The sequence below is a fragment of the Pseudophryne corroboree genome, chromosome 1 (assembly GCF_028390025.1).
Source record: "Pseudophryne corroboree isolate aPseCor3 chromosome 1, aPseCor3.hap2, whole genome shotgun sequence".
In the NCBI taxonomy this organism is placed as follows: Eukaryota; Metazoa; Chordata; class Amphibia; order Anura; family Myobatrachidae; genus Pseudophryne; species Pseudophryne corroboree.
In genome coordinates, this window is record NC_086444.1 from 586,270,022 (window position 1) to 586,277,294 (window position 7,273).

General features: G+C 40.8%; 1 protein-coding gene across 1 annotated transcript in view; it reads right to left on the minus strand.

Moving 5' to 3' along the window:
• Nucleotides 1-4,765, minus strand: part of PLPPR1 (phospholipid phosphatase related 1) — a 236,114-nt gene extending 231,349 nt beyond the window's left edge. Inside the window, exon 1 of the mRNA XM_063914224.1 lies at nt 4,469-4,765. The gene's annotated coding sequence lies outside the window, so the exon portion shown is untranslated. The remainder of the gene's footprint in view (nt 1-4,468) is intronic.
• Nucleotides 4,766-7,273: the final 2,508 nt, after the last annotated feature.

Here is a 7,273-nt window from a genome sequence, read left to right on the forward strand (position 1 = left end):
GTGCTGATGGATTCTTCGCACAAACCCATCGCTGAGCGGTGATCCTCTTTGTACCCGTGCAACGCGCCTGCACATTGCGGTGCATACGCATGCGCAGTTTAGACCTGATCGCCTGCTGTGCGAAAATGCAGCCTAGCGATCAGGTCTGAATTACCCCCATAAAGTCATCCAACTATTTTTCTTTAAAAAAAAGTGTCTGTAATAAATTTAGCCTTGGACATAGCATATGATGATAATAAGCAAGAACATAGATTACCTTCATAAACTGCTTTGTTTTAGGCGTAAAAAAACAAAACAATGCAGAGGTTTATTTCAATTCCTGTGTAACTAGGTATAACAAGAGACAGCTGCACCTAACACAACTGCAGAGCATGAATCTGCAATTCGGAAAATAAACCATTCAAAGCATGTCATTACACTTGAATATCCCATTCTATTTTATTAGCAGTAGCATGCATCATGTACATACTTAATAGGGGTTAATAAAAGGGTTTAAACCATAATAGGAAATTATTTTTGTCTCACATCAATAGAAGTTCTGTTGCTGTTTTTTTTAAATTTGAGATAAATGTAAGAAGTATCCATGACTTTCCTCATCTCCATCCAATCACATAACAGATAGCATGAGAAAACGCTTGTGATTGGTTAAGCAATTGTTCATACTATTTCTCAGTTCATTTCATAGTCATTCTGTGGAGTGGTTTCCACTTAACAGTTTGCAAGATCTCCATTTTGTTTTGGTGTTTTGTTTTTCTTTCCTATACAATTTTTTTGTGTATCACAGATGAAGATGAACTACAAATATAGGGCCTCATTTAATTGCGAGACATAACCCCTTTAGCCAGTGGTGCAAGTAGAAATGTTTTCTTAGTGGTACTGATATAAAAATGGGCATGATTACGTGCCATGAGGGGGCGTGGTCACACAAAACTAGGGGAATGGCTACATGACAATAGGGGCATGGCCACATTATGCCACACAACGTAATGTCCATTACAAATGATGCCACACACCGTATTGCTTATTGCACATTATGCATCACATCGTAATGCCCATTACACATTATGCCAACACCGTAACACCCATTACACATTATGCCACACCGTAATGCCCATTACACATTATGGCACACACCATAATTTCTTCTACATATTACACCATAATGCCTATTATATATTATGCCACACACAGTTATGCCACTGACACCATTTTACAAAAATGCTCCTTATAAATTATGCCCTAGCGGTGAGCTGGTGGTACGCATATTTCTTAATGGTACTCCGTACCACCCCGTACCACCCTACTTTCAGCACTGCCTTTAGCACTCTCTACAGCAGTTATGTCCCCCTTTCAGCTTTTGACAAACTGTTGTAAGCTTAGCTTACCACAGTTTGTCACTATAGCGCTTACATCATCTATAGATGGCACTAGTGATATATGGTCCCCATTACAGGCAAAGGGGAACAAGCAGCAGCCTTTCTAGCTTCAGTAAGCCCTTTCTGGCATTGCTGAGTCCCCAATGGGTGAAAGTGTAATGTACAGACTGGCCACTGCGTAGCCCAGTGCTGACAGTGATTGGCTGCCAGCAACAGAGCGGAGGATGCTGCAGAGGAGACGGAAGTCACTGGACTTTCCCGGCAAGGTAACTAATGGAGAATTCCAATAACATATTCATTAGTATTGCTGCAATACTAAACTAAATATGCCACTGATAATAGTTGAATTTTAATTGTTTATTAACAGTGATAAACTAGTGTTTATGGGGTATTCTAAATAACAGTTAATTTGAAAATGGTATACTTTTTTTATTCCTGTGGATTCCAGCCCTTAAAGCGCAGGAGGAACAGGGAGACCCCTGTCAGTTTCCAGTGCAGGGATTGTAGTCTCTGGGGGAAACTGGTGATTTTTATTTTTTTTGCACCATCCCCACCAGCAGCGAATTTCTCATTAAGCACGTGACTATGGGTGGCACTTGTTTGCTCTGACCAGCTTGAGGCCACACACTTACAGTTTTCCGATGAATAGTGGAAACCAGTCCATGCAGCCTAGCCTAAAGCTATGTTCTACTCAAAAGCTCCGTACACATTAGGACAACATCGTAAACCATGCGATATAGTCTGCGACGGGATCTGACATCGGAAAGTGCATACACACTTACCGATGTTGGCTGCGACGGGGAGGAGCAGGCCATGCTGCAGTTAGCAGCAAGGCCCTCGTAAGCAATATCGCACATCGGGACTGCATGCAGGTCCGACGTGTGATGCAGGATACGACCCGCGGGAGCGTGCGTCATATCCTGTATCGTGCGTACACACTATGCAATATCTCAACAAACCGGCCGATATCAGCCGGATTGTATGCGATATTGCATAATGTGTACACACTATAACAGTGGAATCCCATACTCATTGGCCTCCTGCTTTAATGAGAATCAGTCCAGGATATCTACAGGTGGGGATGGTTGAGGAATTAGGGAATGCATATTTTTTAATTATTTTTGTACAGAGCTTTCCATTAATTTCAGTAGGGTTTCAACATGTAGTGCATATGTTGAAAACTCAATTGAAATGAATGGTCTATTGAAATGACTGACAAAAGCGGTATACAACTCTCAAAAATGCATATGAGCACATCTAAAGGCAGGTCACCCTCAGAGAAAATGCTTATCGGACACATGCAAATGCTTAGAATAGGACTTATGGGAGCAATTACCATCCTTTCCATGTAGAGCAATAAATATGTATCCATAGTCTATAGCTCTGCTTATTCTATTATTCTTACATACAGTTTGTTTCTATGCAACATTTAGTAATTTTATACCGGAAGAAAATGTGTATATATAATCTGCAAGCTAACTTGCAAAATATATTTTAAATCAGTTACCATCAGCATCTTATATAGAGTATCATTATCTCACATATTTTTGAGAAAAGTCTGCCTATATGCATACAAAACTGTTGATGGCAAAAACATTTCTAAGATTCTCAACTTTCAAGGTACAGTATGCATTGGCGGTGATCTGCCAGTGAATACCCTATATTGGATGGAATTCATTTTTCAGAACAACCTATGACAACTGCTTCTTGTGCATAATTCATTACAGGATCTACAAATGAATATCTGTATTTCCACACATGACACATACAGTACAGTACAGTATCCGAAAAAGGAACAATAAATCGACAGAAGATACTAGTAAATGAAATTGGGTACTAATGTTCTAAAGATATAAGATATATATATATACAGTAGGACAACATGGTGTGGTTGGATTTTTGATCTTTAAATTATAATCCATGCTCTACACATCCAGGTGGAAACACCAAACTGTAGGACTCTGACTCTCTTGAGTAGTAGCAAGCAGCCTGGATCCACCCCCTCTCTATTGATACCTTACATTCCCTTTGTATATGCCTCTGAAAGGGAACGCACAGTATTTCCATTTGAAATAAAAATACACCAGATGCATGGTATATTCCTATGGGAAATGTGGACTCACAATGTTTTTAAAATAGTAGCCATTTATTATTCTCTATGAGGCTGAAGTGTGGTGATGATGATGATGATGATGACGACGACAATCATGATGATTTCAAATCATATTTTAAATGAGAGATTGTATCAGTATGATTATTATAGTAATATTATTTTACAGCAAAAAGCTGTCTTTGGAAATGATTCTTAAACTTGGAAACAGGAGCATTCTGCATAAGATACATATACGATCACATGTTCCCAAATATTCTATTCATCCCCCTGTCATTAAAAATACAATTTCCCTGTGCAGATTGCATGCCATCCCATGGGAATGCGACCACCAATGATTATTTGAAAGCAACACCAGTTCCCCTCCATGGTATATGTCACCGCCTCCCAGGCACGTTGTGGTAGTATTAAATAATAAGTCATCATGTCCACGGATGACCTCAACATCACCCTTTCTATTTTCCACTTCAGCAAACAAAATAAAAAGAAGCCCTTCCTCTGTCTGATGTATCTAATGTGCAGCGATTTTCAGGTATCCTTCTTACTAGTTCTCTACCTGACTGCACATTGATTCCAGAGACTGGCAATAGGCTGGCACCTGTCTGCCCCACATTCCTGAGATCTCAGCCCATCGCACTGCATGCAAATACAGCACCTATTAATGCCAAGCTGATGTGTGGCAGAACATAAATCTTCCTTTGTATCCAAGGTTACAGGAGCCCTCATTAGTCTGACATGTGCAATAAAAGGAATGCATTGTTCTGTAAGACAGTGGTACTGTAGGTAATATGTCCTGCTTGTACAGAGCTTGTAGTGCAGAGCAGCACAGATCTATAATGGCAGGTGCACAGCACATCTCATGCCCACACTCCAGTAGAGTACCACATCCACGCCACAACATCTGCCACAGCGGGACTGTGTCTTCCTGCTGCATCTCATCAGCATCCCCCATCCATCCCAGCAGCATTGTGCAGAGCCTTACCTTTCCCGTCTCCTTCCCTCTGCCTCCGCCGCCGCTCTGCCCAGCTAGGAGTCCCAGTATGCCGTGCCGCTCGCAGGAGACACGGTCCCACATGCAGGCATTGTGCTTCCTGCCCGGTGTGTTATTTCCCGGTAATCCTGGCTGTGTGCATCAATCACGCATCTCCCTGCCTATCGCTTTATCTCTCATTCCCAGCGCTGCTGTAGATCCTGGTTTCTCTCTCACGCTTTTCCTATTTGAATTAATGGAAGGAATTAGAAAGCTACTTGCTAAGGAGAGGAGGAGGGGACGCGTAACAAATACACAGAGCATGCGCCTTGCAGGTCATTATAGTGCCTCTCTCCCAGGCAGGCACTTCTACTGGGTAGGGAGGAAAGATCCTTACAAATTGTACAATGGATCATCAGCTTACAGTACCTCTCATATTCATTAAGAAGTCTTAAACCCTACATGCTCTACGGACATCTGCACATCATTCTGACACATACACACATTTTTTTTTCCTTTTTGATTCATTTTTTTAAAGGTCTAATGCATATCTTTTATTTTACTTGGTTTCATTATATGGAAAATACAAAAGAAAAATGTTCTTCGTGAGTCCTACAATTTTATGTCAAGTTACATTCTGCCACTTCTAGGATTTTTTCCCATCCTTCACATTCTTAAGATAGGAACACTTGTAGCACTTGTAGTTCTATCACAGCTGTGAGTCACAGATGGCTGAAACATAAAAAAGTAGTTTAAAAGAAGTCCATGAATAAAGAAAATAAAAAAGGTAACAAATATATTGCATTATTATTATTATTATTATTATTATTATTACAAATAATAATAATAATAATAATAATAATAATAATATAAAATGTCATCAGATTCAGATGTAATCCACAGCACATATTGATTGAAGCCCTTTGTTCTATCTTGAGCTGAAGTAGTGAAATTGGGCGGTGGTATAGTTCCCCCAACTATCTAAATTATAAATAAAAATAAAAATAAAACACCTTACTTCCTGATCTGAAACACCCAATCATTACATTAGACAAAAATGAAGAAAATGTACCAACATGACAATGTGGACTTAATAGATTCCATAAGGAGAGTCTGGATTTTCATCACTTCTCAAGTATTTTAGGATCTGATTCAGTATCAGTTGCAGTTTTGCTAAATTAGGAAATGGCGGGTGCCGCCGTGCACAGGGTAAAGCTGCCCAGAATCCTAATGGATGCCAGCATTGCATTCGCAATTCAGTTGCGATCACATGCTGAATAAGGGAAGCCCCCTTCCAATGCAGCCTTCTGCAAAGACAGTCGATCCACTGCCATTTTTCCCATTGCAGCGGCCGCGTGTGATGTCACACGGATACCCCGAAAATGGCTTAGAACTGCCTGCATTCCCGTTGCCATTCCTCCGCAACGCCACGTCACCGCCCCCGACCGCCCTGCGAACAGCCCTGCCTGACAGTCACACACGTAGAAAGGGCCTGATGGGTGGAAAAGCAGCAGTATACGGTCACATCTCTAATGCGATCCATACTGAGTAAGGCGCTTAGTTGCTAATGCTTTCAACTATTATTTGCCTTTTTTTCTCTCATGGAGTGAAAGGACAGTCTTTCTTTCTTTCTTTCTTTCTTTTCTTTCTTTCTTTCTTTCTTTCTTTCTTTCTTTCTTTCTTTCTTTCTTTCTTTCTTTCTTTCTTTCTTTCTTTCTTTCTTTCTTTCTTTCTTTCCCTCTCCATTTATCTCCCTCTCTCTCAGTCATGAACATAGGCCAAGGCCTTAAGGCCCCCATCCATTAATGCGATATGACCATTTTTCATCCAATTCCGAGCTTTCTGTTTGATTAATCCGATGAAACGTGTCACATCGCATGTCATTTTCCTCCGACTCCAATCCGAGGCACGTTCCCGTGCTCCTTGGATCAGGGTCGCAGGTCGGCATGGCTGCCATGATTATTTATCGCAATCAGAGGAAAAAGGTCCACCAATGTAAACACACTTGCCACCATTTTTATCATTGCACACTGCCCACCATCACCCATATCCATCAGAGCACATGTGCATTCTGTATTTACATGTGTCCCATTGCTGGCCCAAAGTGGGTTTAACCTGTTGATGCCCATCTTGTTTACCCATCACTTTACCCCTATTGTGTCCCATTGCTTACTGCTTTACCAAAGTGGGTTTAACCTGTTGATGCTTAATGATGACACATTGCTTTCCAAACCAACTTTATTCCTATAAAAAATTTCAACCATAACATTTTTTTAAAACCCTAATAAAACAACACTAAATAAACATAAATAAAAACATATAACCATAACCATTACTAAAACAAAATGTTAAACTTTTTTTTATCTTTAGACAAGAACCTTGACATTATTAGAGGCTTCATAGAATTATTGCAATCCAAGGAGTGTCTTTGGAAGGCAAAGTCCAAGGACTATGCTAACAAGCACAGGCGTCTTGCGACCGATGAAGATCTGGTCGAGTTCTGTAAGCCATTTTATGCGGCCGCCAATATTGAGTGGGTGAACAAGAAGTGTCAGAAACTGCGAACCGTGTTCATGAAAGAGCGCAAAAAGATGGAGGACTCAAAGCGGTCCGGTGCAGGCACAGACGATGTGTACAAGCCTAGTCTTTGGTATTTTAACCTGATGACATTCCTTGAGGAAAAAGAGCCAGCAAGAAGTGGATTCTGCTCCCTCCCATGGCCTGATGCAGCGGAGTCTGAAGTGGGTGAAGTGTCACAGGCCACATCTGTAAGTATATTGTCATTGTCATTTTAATTTTTAAAATGTCCCACAATCC